At 41.0% G+C, this 16,531-nt stretch overlaps 1 protein-coding gene across 10 annotated transcripts in view; it reads left to right on the plus strand.

Moving 5' to 3' along the window:
* Window positions 1–16,531, plus strand: part of Zfand4 (zinc finger AN1-type containing 4) — a 74,635-nt gene that overhangs the window by 18,735 nt on the left and 39,369 nt on the right. The gene's annotated exons all lie outside the window — the stretch shown is intronic.

Consider the following 16,531-nt stretch of genomic DNA (forward strand, 5'->3'; position numbering starts at 1 on the left):
CACTTTCTCTTCTATCAGGTTCAGTGTGTTCAGACTGATATTGAGGTTTTTAATCCACTTGGACTTGAGTTTTGTGCATGGTGATAGATATGGATCTATTTTCATTCTTCTACAGATTGACATCCAGTTTTGCCAGCACAATTTGTTGAAGATGCTCTCTTTTTTCCATTGTATACTTTTAGCTCCTTTATCGAAAATCAGGTGTCTTGAGCAGATTTCTATGCAGAAAGCCCTCACCTACATTTACATTCTGAAGTGCATGCCCTACTTTTTTTCCTCCAGCAGTTTCAGAGTTCAGATCTTAGTTTGGGTCATTGATCTGTATAGGTGACTTTTATGCAGAGAGAGAAGGCCTTCATTTCTTTTTTCTACCTGTAGACATTTAGTTTATTCAGATAATTTGTTGAAGATGCTGTCTTTTCTCCTATGTGTATTTTTGTCAGAAATCAGGTGGCTGTATTTGAATGGTCTTGTAACAGGGGTCCTTTCTTCAATAAGTTTTTGGGCCAGTACCATGCGATTTTTATGTCTATGGCTCTATAAAGTTGAGATCAGGTGTGGTGATACCTCCAGCATTATTGTTTTTCAGGATTGCTTTTGCTATCTGGGTCTTGTGCTCTACATTAATTTTAAGACTTTTTTCTATATCTGTGATGAATGTCACTGGAATTTTGATTGGGATTGCATTAATTCTATATATTGCTTTTGGTAAGACAACCATTTCTACAATAGTGATTCTTCCTATCTACGGACATGGAAGGTCTTCCCATCTTCTAGTGTCTTCCTCAATTTCTTTCTTCAGTATTTTGAAGTTTTTATTACAGAGATCTTTCACGTTTATGGTTAACTTTATGCAAGGTTTATTTATTTTTCCACATAATTTGCATGTTCTTAGGTACATATTAGGGTTTATCATGTCTTCTCAATAAAAGGAAAAGAGTATCCAATTTAAAGTAAAAATGAAAGACACCCTAGGCACACACTAATCCAAATAGAGCAGACGTAGCTGCAGACGGAGTAGAGCTCAGACTTCAGAACTGAGAAAGTTAATAGTGGCAAAGGGGTGGTGCCTTACCTAGTGATAGTATTTGTTGTAGATATGTCTTTATGTATAGAGTGTATTTTTCTATACAACAGATGACAGTTTTGTGGAGTTTTTTTCTTTGCTTCTTATTTTGTTTTGAGATAGGATCTCACTTTGTTGCTAGGCCTGGAACTTGCTGTTTCCCAATCTGGCCTTGAAATAATGATCTGTCTGCCTCAGCTTCCTGAAAGCTGTTGTTACATGTTTATGCTACCATGCCTGGCAAGTCCTGTCTCTCTCCTTCCTTCCTTCCTTCCTTCCTTCCTTCCTTCCTTCCTTCCTTCCTTCCTTCCTTCCTTCCTTCCTTCTTTTCCTTTCCAGGCAAAGTTGTATGTATCTTATCTTGGCATTGAGCCTTTTGGGTACCTGAGGATAACCTTCAGTTTCTGACTCCCTTGTCTCTATCTCCCAGGTACTGCCATTACAGGGGTGCACCACTATGTGTGCCCAGTCTGTGCAATGCTAGGGATTAAATCTAGGGCTTCTTGCATGTTGGGCATTGCACTCTACCAAATGAACTACACTCCTAGCATGTAGTCTTATTTTGTTTATAAATCTGACAGTTTCTTGAATTTTAACTGATGGCGTTTCAAATATGGTTAGACTGATATCTAATGTATTTGTTTTCTTTTAGTTACCCTTGATCTTAGTTGCCATTTTTCTTCCTCTCTTTATTTTGCTATTTTAATTTGAATATTTTATATGATTCTATTTTCTTATCCTTCTTAGAATATCACATATATTTTTTAAGGTAGCCATTCTAGAGTTTGCAGGATGTTTACATCTAATTCAAATTCACTGCTTCATGGGCTGTGCAGATACTGTACAATAGTGAAATGGTCCTAATTCTAACACTTCTCATGACATTGATGTCATTCATGTCACCTACATATAACGTATAAAGTATGGTTATCATGTATATTTTTACTAATATTGTTTTGAATTAACTCTTAGTTCTTTGTGAGTGCAAGTTTCTATTTTGCTTTTGTTACTTCTTGTAGTTTGTTTGTGCAGATCTGAGTCTCTTGGCTGTATCACCTTCCTTTCTTGAAAGCGTCTTTTAGTATTTTTTGCAAAGTGTGTCTACTGGCAGCAAATTCCTTCCATTTTTATCTGAGGAAGTATATTTTACTTGCATTTTAAGTGTTTTATTAGTATATTTTAGCTGTACATAATAATAGACTTTCTATGACATTTTCATAAATGTATGGCAATACTTTTTCATAAAACCCCTATTACCCTTTCTCATTCCCCTTCATCACACTTTCTCTTGTTTCACTTTCTACTTTGTCTTTTTTCTGGAGTATGAGTAACCCTATGAGTTTCATTAAGGATTTATACAAAGGCATAGGCAAGGGGTTATTTACAAACATTTGGTACCTTATTAGTGGCTTACTCCATTATAGAAAATGTCATTTCCTAAGCAATCATAGTTACCTGTGGATACCAGGGAGAGGTTGAGGCATTGTGAGCCTCTCACCCACTGACATGGTGTAGGATGTCAGTGGGCCTAGTATTATTATAAGTATTATTATATAGTTTATGTGCAGGCAATCACAGCTCCTGGGGGTTCATGTCCAGAGGATGGCTTTAGACAGTGCCTCACCTCTTCCTCTGGCTCATGCATTCTTTCCATCTGTTGTTCTCCAGTGTTTTCTGAGCCTAAGAGGAGGTGATATAGATGTCCCATTTGTAGCTGAGCCCTCAAAGGTTGGCTACTTCATGACTGTCTAGTTATCAGTCTACATTAACAACTGCTTGTAGGAGGAGGCTGCTTGTTTGTCCCGGCTGCCCAGAACCGAAATAATCACACAGAAGCTGTATTAATTAAATCATGGCTTGGCCCATTAGCTCTAGCTTCTTATTGGCTAACTCTTACATATTAATTTACCCCATTTCTATTAATTTTTATATCACCAAGAGGTTGTGGCCTACCAGCAAAGTTTCAGCACATCTATCTTTGGCGACTCCATGGCGGCTCCCCAACTCTGCCTTCTTCCTCCCAGCATTCAGTCCAGTTTTTGCTGCCTACCTAAGTTCTGCCCTATTAATAGGCCAAGGCAGTTAGTTTCTTTATTCATTAACCAATAAGAGCAACACGTAGACAGAAGGACCTCTCACACCAACTGCTCACTGCAAAAATCTGAAAACATTAATCAATGGGTATAAACATAGTTATTTAAATGGCTATTTGACAGACACATCATGTCCATTTAGCAAAACAACAATAATTTCCCATTAGGGCCTATGAACTCCCCAGCCACTGGCTTTTGATCTGGTCTGTAGGGCCAGACATGAATTCTGTCTTGTGGAGCAGGCCTCAAATCTGATCTGCACTTGGTTACTCCTACGTAGTCATACCATTGCAACAGTGGGCACATCATTCCTGGGTGATTGGCAGTGTAGCACACAGGGACTCCAGCTACATAAGAGTACACCAATCCTCCAGGAGCCTTAATAGTATGAGGGCTGGCCAGCAGGAAGAAGCTTCTTGCTCAGTTTCAGCTTCATTTCTGTGTGTTCTGACTAGAGAATGATGTTTTCAGCTTACTCTGTAGGAAGGCTGGTATGAACTCACGAAGGTCAAGTTGCCTCTGCTTCCAAGTGCTGGGATTAAAGACTTCATCACCATCTCTGGCAGCAATAGTTCTGCAGTGGCAATTGTTTGCATTGTTTTCAGGGCCTCAGGGATTGCTTCCTTGAGAAACAACTTATAGCAAGATAACCTACTCCCTGTTTTGGGATCTGAAACGTTCTATTAATAACCTAATGGGAGTATCATTATTCACTAATGCAAGTTACCTTTATCTAAACTAATTTTGTAAAAACAAAATTTTTTATTATATGTATTTCTCTCTCCCTCTCCCCCCTCCTCCCTCTCCCTNCTCTCTCTCTCTCTCTCTCTCTCTCTCTCTCTCTCTCTCTCTCTCTCTCTCTCTCTGTGTGTGTGTGTGTGTGTGTGTATGTATGTGTTTGCATACACTTGCATGCCTTTGTGAGCAGGCATTCCATGACAGGTGTGTATAGGTCATAAGATTTGCAGAAGTCAGTTTCCTTCTCACATCATGCGAATTCCAGGGATCTAATTCAAGTTACCAGCTTGGTGCATCTACTTTCTGAGATACTTTATCAAATTTTGTTTTTCATTTAGCTTACCAGATGGAAAATTTGGTTTATGGCTTTTTTGTATACCCTTACTTTTGTTTGTCCTGCCTTAAATCTCTGCTTGTTCCCCATCTTACTTCATTATTATCTAGCTTAGACCTTTTATGTTTACTAGTTTTTGTTGGCTTGACACAAAATAGGGAGCTGGAACTTCAAAATGAGGAATTGCTGCTATTAGATTGGCCCCTGGACATGTCTGTGGGGAAATTTTCTTAATCACATATTGATGTAGGTGAGGGCCCATCCCACTCTAGGTGGTGCTGTTCTTAGGCACATGGGCTTGGGCTGTATATGAAAAGTAGTTGAGCAAGCCAGTAAACAGCATTCCTCCATGTTCTCTGCTTCAGTACATCTCCAGGTTCCCCTGGTAATGGACTGTGACCTGTAATAGAAAATAAACCCCTTGCACCCCAAGATTTTTTGTCTGTTTTTAATCACAACAACAGAGAAACTAAACAACTTTCTATCCTCAATATTCGTTACCCCCTTCCCCTTTGGTTTTGAAAGATAACTTTATAGAGACACAAATCTAGGTTGGGAGTTTCCCAAAACTTTCAGCATTTTACTCCCCTTTCTCACTGAATACATCCTCTCCTTGTTCCTTTTTTAAAAACCTGCCTCTGTGTGTCTGTGTCTGTATTGTGTGTGTGGATGTGAGTATTCTGCAGTGCATGTGTGTGGTGGAGGTCAGAGAACAACCCCATACATACACACATGTAGAGGAACACACCCACACACATGCATATGCCTCTGTATTCATTCAACTTTGTTTTCTTGTTAATATTTTGAGTCCTGGTGAGTTTAAATTTTCCCTTATTTTTTGTCTTCTTTGGTTTCTGAATTATTTAGAAGTATACTTTTATTTCCAAACTTGAGAGATTTAAAACATCTTACTACTAACTAATTGTGGGTGATGCAAGTAAATAGAACATTTATGGTAAATATGGTAGTGATTTGTAGAGGACTGCATAAATTTGAATTTATCTTATCAATGAAACACATTGTACTTGCTTTCTCTTATTTTCTTCAATAAGAAATGCAGTGAGTTTCATTGATATTATAAATTCAAATTTAACTTACTCAAAAGTAGAGAAAAGCAGACTTCTGTTCAGCAAGGTTATTCATCAGGCTGAGGCCAGCTTCACCACTTTGCAAGACCCCATTCTTCTTTTTTAAGCTATCTTTTCTCATTTTACATATCAGTCCCAGTTCCCACTCCTTCCACTGTCCTAACTCCACCCCCAACCCACTCCTCAGTGAGGATAAGGGTTCCTCACGGAGAGTCAACAAGGTCTTTGACTTTGTTTGACAAGGTTATTGCTTTGAGGAAGGACCGAGGCCCTCCCTACTATATCTAGGTTGAGCAAGGTACCTCTCCAAAGAGAATGGGTTCCAAAAGGCCAGTCCAAGCAGTAGGCTTAAATCCTGGCCCCACTGCCCCACAATCACCTCAGCCATACAACTGTCACATACATTCAGAGGACCTAGTTTGGTCCTATGCTGGTTCCTTCCCTGTCAGACCAGAGTTTGTGGGTCCCATTAACTCTGGTAAGCTGTTTCAGTGGGTGTCCCCATCATGGTCTTGACCTCTTTGCTCATATTTTCACTCCTCCCTCTCTTCAACTGGACTCTGGGAGCTCAGCCTAGTACTCTGCTGTGGATCTCTGCCTCTGCTTCTATCAGTTGCTAGATGAAGGTTCTATGATGACATTTAAGATAGTCATCAATCTAACTACAGGGCAAGGCCAGTCCTGGGAATTTCTGTAGAGCCAGGTTTCTTGCTAGCCCCATAATGGCTTCTTCACCAAGTTATCTCTTTCCTTGCTCTTCATATCTGTTTTCCCCTTCTCAACAATCCCATTCCCTCATGTTCTCCTCCCCCTCCCCCTTCCTCTTCCCCTTTCATCTTCTATTATTCTCCCCCACCTCCAGGCTCTTAATTTTTCTCAGAAGATCTTGTCTATTTCCCCTTCCCAGGGAAATCTATATGTTTCTCTTAGGGTTCTCCTTGTTACATAGCTTCTCTAGGGTCATTGACTATAGGCTTGTTATCCTTTGCTTTACAGCTAGTATACACTTATGAGTGAGTACCATGTTCATCTTTATGGGTCTGGGTTACCTCACTCAGGGTGTTTTTTTCTAGTTCCATTCATTTGCCTACAAATTTCAAGATATCATTGTGGTGTTTTTTTTTTTAAACACTGAGTTTATGCACATGTAAAATATTTTCTTTATCCATTCTTTGGTTGAGGGGCATCTAGGTTGTTTCCATATTCTGGCTATTACAAATAGTGCCTCTATGAACATAATTGAACAAATATCTTTGTAATATAATCATCCTTTGGTTTTGCTGGGTCTTGAGGTAGGTTGGTTCCCAATTTTCTGAGAAACTGCCATACTGATTTCCAGAGTGTTTGTACAAGTTTTCATCCTACCAGCAATGGAGGAGTGTTCCCCTTACTCCACATCCTTTCCAACATAAGTTACCATTTTTTTTTTTATTAATCTTAGCCATTCTTACAGGTGTAAGATGGTATCTAGGAGTCATTTTGATTTGCATTTCCCTGATGTCTAAAGATGTTGAACATCTCCTTAAGTGTCTTTGGTTATTTGAGATCCTTCTGTTGAGAATTCTCTGTTGAGATCTATAATTCATTTTTAAATTGGATTATTTGGTATTTTGATGTCTAATTTCTTGAGTTGTTTATATATTTTAGAGATTAGACCTCTGTCTGATGTTGGGTTGGCGAAGATCTTTTCCCATTCAGTAGGCTGTCTTTTTGTCTTATTGTCTATATTCTTTGCTTTACAGAAGCTTCTAAGTTTCAGGAGGTCCCATTTATTAATTGTTGCTCTCAGTGTCTGTGCTACTGTTGTTATATTTAGGACGTGGTCTCCTGTGCTCATGCATTGAAGGCTACTTTCTACTTTTTCTTTTATCATGTTCAGTGTGGTCGGATTTATATTGAGGTCTTTAATCCATTTGGACTTGAGTTTTGTGCATGGGGATAGATATGGGTCTATTTTCATTCTTCTACATGTTGACATCCAGTTATGCCAGCACCATTTGTTGAAGATGCTTTCTTTTTTCCATTGTGTAAGTTTAGCTTCTATGTCAAAACTCAGGTGTTTCTAAGATTGTGGATTAATGGGTCTTTGATTCTATTCCGTTGGCCAACCTCTCTGTTTTTATGCCCATACCAGGATGTTTTCACTACTGTAGCTCTGTAATAGAGCTTGATGTCAGGGATAATGATGCCCCTGGAAGTTACTTTATTGTACAGAATTGTTTGGGCTATCCTTGATTTCTTGTTTTTCCATTGAAGTTGAGTATTGTTTTTTCAAGGTCTGTGAAGAATTGTGTTGGAATTTTAATAGGGATTGCCTTGAATCTATAGATTGCTTTTGGTAGGCTTGCCATTTTTATTATGTTGATCATACCCGTCCAACAGCATGGGAAATCTTTCCATTTTCTGGTATCTTCTTCAGTTTCTTTCTTCAAAGACTTAAAGTTCTTACCATAGGTCTTTCACTTCTTTGGATAGTGTTACCCCAAGATAGTTATGTTAAATCTGGCTTTTGTGAATGGTAATGTTTCTCTGATTTCTTTCTCAGATTCTTTATCATTTGTATATAAGAGGGCTACTGATTTTTTTTAGTTGATCTTGTATCCTGCCACATTACTGAAGGTATTTATGAGCTGTAGGAGTTCCCTGGTAGAGTTTTTAGGGTCACTTATGTATATACTATCATATCATTAGCAATAGCGAAAGTTTGACTTCTTTCTTTCCGATTTGAATCCCCTTGATCTTTTTTTTGTTGTCTTATTGCTCTAGCTAGAACTTCAACGACTATATTAAATAGATATGGGCAAAGTGGACAGCCTTGTCTTGTTCTTGGTTTTAGTGGAATCACTGAGGTTTTTCTGCATTTAATTTGATGTTGACTTAAACCAAAATTCTTAAAAGATAAACCAAAACTAAACAGACTTTTGATTCTGACTTTAAGGTATAAATGTTTCCTAGTTCTTTATGTATTTAATTTATAATAATACATTATAAGTAAGGTAGTGTTATATATGAATATATGAAATGTGTAATTTAAATGAAACATGCAATCCTTGGCAAATATTTTTTAAGAATTTAAAAAAAAAAACTCTCTGAACTTATGTTTAGTATATATAATGGAAATGGAGCCTAAATAAGAAAGTATGATTCTTACATGGGCATGGTATTACATGTCTATAATCCCAGCACTTGGGAGGTAGAAGCAGGAGTATCAAGAGGTTAGGGTCATCCTCACTACATACTAATTGGAGGTCAGCCTGGGCTTTATGCTACCTATCTCAAAAACAAAAGCAAAGAAGAAAAGGAAATATGAATCCTCAAAAATAGACAATAAAGTAGGTGTTCGTTTTGAACTTCCAACAATGCAGTTGCCCAAGAGCCTAAGGTAAAGCAGAAGGAGAGAAAAATCTAGTGCCCGAGCATTTGTAGCATTGGCTCAGGGGTCAGTTTTTGCTCTCTAAACTTAGCAACCATTGTGTTTTTCTTTTTTGAGATAAAGTTTTGGGATGTAGCCCAAGTTGGCCTCTGCATTCTAAGTTTGGGATTTTAGGTGTATACAACTTATCCTGCAGTAAAGTGTGTGTAAGGTGTTCTTCCTCAGTCAGCAGCCATGTTGTAATTGCCTCTATCCTACACTAAACCAGTGTCCTGTTTAAGTTTCTGTTGCTTTGATAAACATGATGGCCAGAAGCATACAGGTTAAAGTCTATCACTGAGGGAAGCCAAGGCAGGAATATAAGGCAGGGGCTGAAGCAGGGACCGTGGAGGAACACTGCTTACTGGCCACCTCCTCTGACTTTCTCCGCTTCCATTCTTGTACAGCAAGACTTGCCTAGGGGATGGCACCATCCAAATTGGGCTGGGTCCTCCTACATCAATTAGCAAGTAAGAAACTGCCCCACAGGCCAGTCTGGGGGCAATTCCTCAAAAAGATTCCTTCTTCCCAGTTATGTCTAGTTTTGTGTTAAGTTGGCAAAAACTAACCAGCAAGTCCACCCTTGACAACCTGACACACAAACACATTATTGTTCAATCATAACCTTTTTCTCTTTTGTGATCTCATGTTACTATCACAATAAAACATATAATAAAACTTTAATATACAAATTTAATATACAGTACATCTTTTAAAGCCCCACAGTCTTCAAAAATTCCATTGGTTTAAAAGTCCAAATTCTCTTTTTAACCCAAAGTCTCTTAACTGTGGGTTCCTGTAAAATAAACAAGAAGACATATACTTACTTTAGAGTGAAGAACCAGTGCTCAATTTCAGTCAACGCCCAACCTAACCAAACTCTAAGAGTATCAATAGTTTAGTGTCTCCTGCCTGGCTCTCACACATCATCTAGGCTCCAAAGGGCTTGAGTAGTCACTCCTACCAGCTGTTACCCACAGTGCACACAACTTTCCTTATAGGCTCAGACTAGCTTCCTTCCGTACCTGCTCCTGTCCTTGGTGGTGGTCTAACAGTCCTGACATCTCCCAATATGTTGTGGTCTCCACTGCTACTGAGACTGTACCTTCACTAGAAGCCTTTCTTGGCCTCTTGGGATGCTAAGCCTCAACTTCTCTTCATGACCTCATCACCTTCAGGGTTTACATTGCAACTTAGGCTGCACCTCCGCCAATGGCCTCTCTTGGCCTCCCACAGTGCCAAACTTCAGCTGTTCTGTAACCCCTTCTTGACTTCAAAATCAGTACCACATGGGAGACTCTTACACATTACCAGTTTTGACTGTCAGCCTGAGGTGCAGCCTTGGATCACAGGTCTGTGTGCTACCCCTGAAGAAATACTTTCCAGAAGAGTTCACCTTAATATCTTGCTCTCATCCATCATCTCTGAATTCTCAGCTCCAGCTAACCAGTGTCTGTTGTCCCCATAAAGCAACGGTTTCGCTTCAGTGGTGTTTGGCCTCTTGTTTTTTTTTTTTATTAAAAAAAAAATTCCTGCTTCCTCCCAGCCTCCCATTTCCCTCCCCCTCCTCCCGCCCTCTCCCCCTCCCCCTCCTCCTCTCCCCCTCCCTCTCCAGTCCAAAGAGCAGGCAGGTTCCCTGCCCTGTGGAAAGTCCAGGGTCTTCTCCCCTCCATCCAGGTCTAGGAAGGTGAACATCCAAACTGGCTAGGCTCCCACAAAGCCAGAACATGAAGTAGGAACAAAACCCCATGCCATTGTCCTTGGCTTCTCATCAGCCCTCATTGTTCGCCATGTTCAGAGAGTCCAGTTTTATCCCATGCTTTTTCAGTCACAGTCCAGCTGGCCTTGGTAAGCTCCCAATAGATCAGCCCCACTGTCTCAGTGGATGGGTGCACCTCTCGTGGTCCTGACTTCCATGCTCATGTTCTCACTCCTTCTGCTCCTCATTAGGACTTTGGGAGCTTAGTCCAATGCTCCAGTGTGGGTCTCTGTCTCTATCTCCATCCATCGCTAGATGAAGGTTCTATGGTGATATGCAAGATATTCATCAGTATGGGGTCATTTCAGGTTCCCTATCCTCAGCTTGTTTGGCCTCTTGTTATCACTACTGATTCTTCATCCTCGGTTGATCAAAACCCTTTCTTTCTTTCTTTCTTTCTTTCTTTCTTTCTTTCTTTCTTTCTTTCTTTCTTTCTTTCTTTCTTTCGATTTTTTTTGAGACACGGATTCTCCGAAGCTTTTGGTTCCTGTCCTGGAACTAGCTCTTGTAGACCAGGTTGGCCTTCGAACTCACAGAGATCCGCCTGCCTCTGCCTCCCTAGTGTTGGGATTAAAGGCGAGCGCCACCACTGCCGGGCTCAACCCACACATTCTTAATTAGAATGTATCACATGCATGGTCCTGGCTAGTTTCCTTTCTTTTGAAACTTTGTAAGTCAGGCCTCCTGTTTTCTGCATTTCTTTAGCATTTTTATCTTTCAAGCTTCCCCAAAAACAGCTCATTAAGCTCTGAGCATTCAGTCAGTGGCTTTTCCAGCTCCAAAGCTACCAAATCTACATCTTCCTTTCACAAAAAAAGTCCTGTGCTGAAAACCCACAGTCAGGCCCATTACAGTAATACCTTGTTCCTAGTCCTAGTTTCTGACCTACTTTGCTTCCTGTTTTAAATCCATAACCAAAAGCAACTTGTGGAGGAAAGGGTTTATTATAGCAAACAGCGTATCGTGCATCATCCAGGAAAGCCAGGGCAGGGCTTGAGGCAGGAACTGAAATGGGGATTGTGGGGGAGTTCTGATTACTAGCTTGTTTCTCTGGTTGGCTTGTTTACCTACTTTTCTTGTAGACAGACCCAACTGCCTAGGGAGGCACTGTCCAGATGAAGTCAGAGCCCTCTCACAATTTAGCCAGTAAGAAACTGTCCCGGGTCTGGAGATGTAGCTCAATGGTTAAGATCATGTGCTGCGCCAGCAGAAGACCTGGATTCCATTCCCAGCACCCACGTGGTAGTTTATAAGTTCTAGGGGATTCTGTGCACTTTTCTGATCTCTGCAGATACCAGGTGTACACTTCTCGTAGACATACATGCAGGAAAACACTCATACACAAAGTAAATCTTAAGACAGTGCCCCATAGACCTATCCCTAGGCCATGCTGACAGAGTGAATTCTTCAGCTGAGCTTCTTTCTTACCAGCTGACTCTTGTTTATTTCAAGTGGACGAAATCTGACTAGTACTAGTTTTCCAGGGAGCAGTGTTCTCTGGTTTTAATTGGAGAAGGTATTATAAGCCAAGATCTGGGCTTAACAGTAGACTTTTTATCCACAGTAATGGGAGCTCAAGGACAGTGAAGTGTTGTCTTCATTGTGTTGAGGGAACAGTCCCATGTATACTTAGAATGAGGACAAATGAAGGTATTCGTAGAGAAAAGAAAACTTGATGTTACTGATAAGACACTCTTACCAGAGAGTGAAGCCAGTGGTTCTCCTAGGAGACCTTGCAGGCTGGTGTGGTTGCCATTGTCTAGTGTGTGTCGGTCTAGCTGGGGCAACAATGTTGGAGAACAATGAATGGTTCTTTAATAAAACGTGAAGATTTAAGAAAATCAAAAAAGATTTAAAATTATATTAACAGGCACTTTTTTTGTAATATAATTTTTTTTATTGAAAAAAAAATTTCTGCCTTCTCCCCGCCTCCCATTTCCCTCCCCGGCTCCCTTTTCCCTCCCCCTCCTCCACTCCTCTCCCCCTCCCCCCATTCCTCTCCCCCTCCCTCTCCAGTCTGAAGAGCAGTCAGGGTTCCCTGCCCTGTGGAAAGTCCAAAGTCCCCCCACACACACTCCATCCTGGTCTAGGAAGGTGAACATCCAAACTGGCTAGGCTCCCACAAAGCCAGAACATGAAGTAGGAACAAAACCCAGTGCCATCGTCCTTGGCTTCTCGGCAGCCCTCATTGTCCGCCATATTCAGAGAGTCCAGTTTTATCCCATGCTTTTTCAGTCACAGTCCAGCTGGCCTTGGTGAGCTCCCAATAGATCAGCCCCACTGTCTCAGTGGATGGGTGCACCCCTTGTGGTTCTGACTTCTTTGCTCATATTTTCCCTCCTTCTGCTCCTCCTTGGGACATTGGGAGCTCAGTCTGGTGCTCCAGTGTGGGTCTCTGTCTCTATCTCCATCCATTGCCAGATGAAGGTTCTATGGTGACAGGTGTAAGATGATATCTCAAAGTTGTTTTGATTTGCATTTCCCTGATCGCTAAGGAGGTTGAGCATAACCTTAAGTGTCTTTTGGCCATTTGAACTTCTTCTGTTGAGAATTCTCTGTTCAGATCAATGCCCCATTTTTTAATTGGGTTAATTAGCATTTTAAAGTCTAGTTTCTTGAGTTCTCTATATATTTTGGAGATCAGACCTTTGTCTAACAGGCACTTTTAAATGAAGATGGAGTTGCTTGGAATGAAGAGGGCTCAGGGCTTAATATTCCTCACAAGAATCACACAACTATGATTATCTATAGGTATTATATTGTTGGGTATGATCTTTTACAATTTTGGAGTAGTTATTTAGAGTTATGTAGCTTCCACACAGTAATGGGAAATTATACAAATGATTCATCTTTCCATTGATCTACATTAGTACTAAAAAAGGCAGGTAGTTAAAAGCAGAAAAGTTAGCAAGTAAAAAAAATGTGATTGTAAATATAATTTTTTTTTTAAAAAAGGAGTTTGGACATAGAGGTATCCTGCATGGGTGGTTAATGTTACTCCCAGAAGTCATAGGTTGTTTTTTTAAAAAAAAAAACCCATTGCCAAGTGTAATATTCTTCTTTACAAGTATTGGTCAGGAAGTCTCTAGAGGTACACAAAACAGTACAGACTATCGCTGTTATTCTTGGTTGTCCACCAGAACTAGAAGGCAAGACTCTGTTACTGAGGATACAACCCAGTTTGTCAGCAGGACCTAGAGAAACCAAGCTGGAAATGAGCTAGGAGCTTCTTCCTTGTGCTCAAAGTGATGCAGGCTGTTGGGGGAGAAAAGTCATCAATGTCTTGCCCAGATATGGGCTCTTCATACTAAAATCCTGAACTGTGAGGGAAGATGGGACCAGTAGTGCAGTCATGGTGTGACTCTTACGGGGCATCCACTCTCTGATTGGATCTGAGGCCCGCACCACAGGAGGGAATTCATGCCTGATACTGTCCTAGTCAAAAGTGCATGGCTATGGAGACTGTAGGCCTTAGAGTTTGAAATTATTACTGTTTTGCTAAATGAACCATTGTCAAAATGCCTTGGCAATATTATGCTTATACTTATAGGTTTCTGCTGCTGTCATCTGTGGTTAGAGCAACTTCTTTTTGCATTGGGCAGTGGTTAATGCAGAGACTCCTAACTGGTCAGAGTGCTCAGAGTAAGTGACTGTTGAGCTCTCAGCCCCAAATGAGACTTCTGAATCCTACCTGCTTCAAGGTTAGAGAACTTTGAACTGAACTGAAGAAAGAATTAAGAGCCAGGGGATGGAGAGGGGCATCCTGCATTGTCTTCTGAACATGATATGGCTATTCCACTGAACTCAAGGCTGAGGCTACATGTACAAGATGGAACAGTTAACATTCTAGAAGGGATGGGGCAGGTGTGTTTATGAGATGTCACTCCTAGAAGCTGTTGCCACTTAATGCCTGTGGCACGGGATCAGTAATTCTTTTTTCAGTGTTGCAGCCATTGCTAAGTTTTTCATGCTCTAGTAAATAACACCAGAGCCAAGCTCATGTAGGCAACCCTAATTAAATTCAGTGGGTCACTGGAAAATGCCTAAAGTAGGAGGAGGGGTACCTGTTGTGAAGAAGGAATAGCTGGGTGAGTGAGAGAGGATAAGGGGGGTTAATATGATCAAAATACATTATACACACATATGAAACTCATTAAATAAATAATTACACGTTTTTCTTTTGAAGTGAAGGAAAGAATTTTGTGAGGAGTGCAGGGTTTCCTTTCCTTGACAGAGAATGAGGGCCTGGAGAAGGCCTGCCTCTGTGTAGTCTCTTGCTGAAGGAATCTGTTAATAGGTCCTGACTTTATGGGGCTGTGACATGGATGCTGGTCCTGGCTGTGCAGTGTCCCTGGGGTGCGGGGAAGTCCAGGAATGGGGGATTGTTGATATATCTCTGTGTAATTCCTCTTGAAGCAGATTTGGACCCCAAGAAGCAATTGAGCCTGCTTCTGTGTAGATCCTAGTAGGGTTGCATGTACCAGTCTGCCTCTGTGTTGTTGGATAGCCCTTTAGCTGTCTGGTTGCTCATGGCAGTAGGGCAGAGACAGACATTTTTGTTGGTCCTGTTTCTGTGTTGCCCTTCTGTGTATGAAGTCTGCCTCTAAGTCAGTAGCTCTCAACTTTTCCTAATGCTGTGACCTTTTCATAAAGTTCTTCATGTGGTGGTGACCCCCAACCATGATATTTTTATTACTACTTCATAACTATAATTTTGCTACGGTTATGAATCATAATGTAAATATCTGTGTTTTTTGATGGTCTTAGGCAACCGCTGTGAAAGGGCCATTTGACTTCAAAGGGATTGTGATCCAAAGATTGAGAACCATTTCTCTACATTGCCCACCAGGCCAAATTTCCATCTGTGTGATTGTGACTCAGAGCTGTCCCTATCCTCAGTCCTCAACCATAGTCCTGAGACACATGCCCTAGGTTCCCGGGTGAGCAGAGCAGGTTGGGGTCTTTCTCTCTAGAGCTGTCTAGGGGCTGACTCATCAGGGAGTTTTTGAAAATGGCTGCTGCAGTCAAGTGCCCAGAAGAAAGGATTTCCCTAGAACCTTCCTGCCCTGTGTAGGTGCAGCTCTTAAAGTCTGTCTTCTACCTTTCTCTACTCCTCTCTTGCTCCTTCCCTTCCCTCTCTCTCCCTCTTCCTCCTCCTCTCCCTGCTGTTATTGAAAATACAGTGCAACTGTGTGCTTTGTTAGAGGCTGTCTTCTGGAGCAGAGGTCCCAACCCCCTGTGCCACACCCCTCCTTTCTAGGAAGACAGCACTCCCCAGTCAGCACTGAGGCCTTCACATCACAATTTGCAGTTTCTTTCCTGTTATGTTCCCCAGAATTTCCTCCTACTCTTTCTTTCCAGCTAAAGCTAGTGTGTTCCTACCGCCAGGAAGGCTGCTCTCCAACAAGCTCCCTTTTATTCTCCAGGGATTCTAGCAGTTGATGCATGGGTGTAGTGTGCTATCTTTTATCCCAAATGAATCTTTTTTAAAATAAAAAGGAAGTGCCTCTTCTATAATTCTTTGGTTGAAGCCTTAATCCCCAATGTGAAGGCACTTATAGATTAGGTCCTTTAGTATATAATTTAGGGCTACATGAGGCCTTAGGGTGCAGTTGTCATGATAGTATCTTTGTAAGAAGAGACACATGAGAGGGCTGGAGAGATGGCTCAGCAGTTAAGAGCATTGCCTGCTCTTCCAAAGGTCCTGAGTTCAGTTCCCAGCAACCACATGGTGGTTCACAACCATCTGTAATGAGGTCCGGTGCCCTCTTCTGGCCTGCAGGCATACACACAGACAGAACATTGTATACATAATAAATAAATAAATATTTTAAAAAAAAGAAGAGACATGAGAGTTCTTAGTGTTTTCACAGAAAGAAAAGGCCATGTGACTCTACAGGGGACTGGTAACTACTTACACGCCAAGAAAAGTGACCTTAGAATGAACCTATTTGGAACCTGGACTTCATGGGCTCCAAGAACCATGAGACACATATTTCTATTATTTAGGCCACCCAGGCTTTGGTGCAGATTCTTTCAGT

Source organism: Alexandromys fortis, unplaced genomic scaffold (genome assembly GCF_014885135.2).
Source record: "Alexandromys fortis isolate MF-2015 unplaced genomic scaffold, M_Fortis_MF-2015_v1.1 scaffold_59, whole genome shotgun sequence".
Classification (NCBI taxonomy): Eukaryota; Metazoa; Chordata; class Mammalia; order Rodentia; family Cricetidae; genus Alexandromys; species Alexandromys fortis.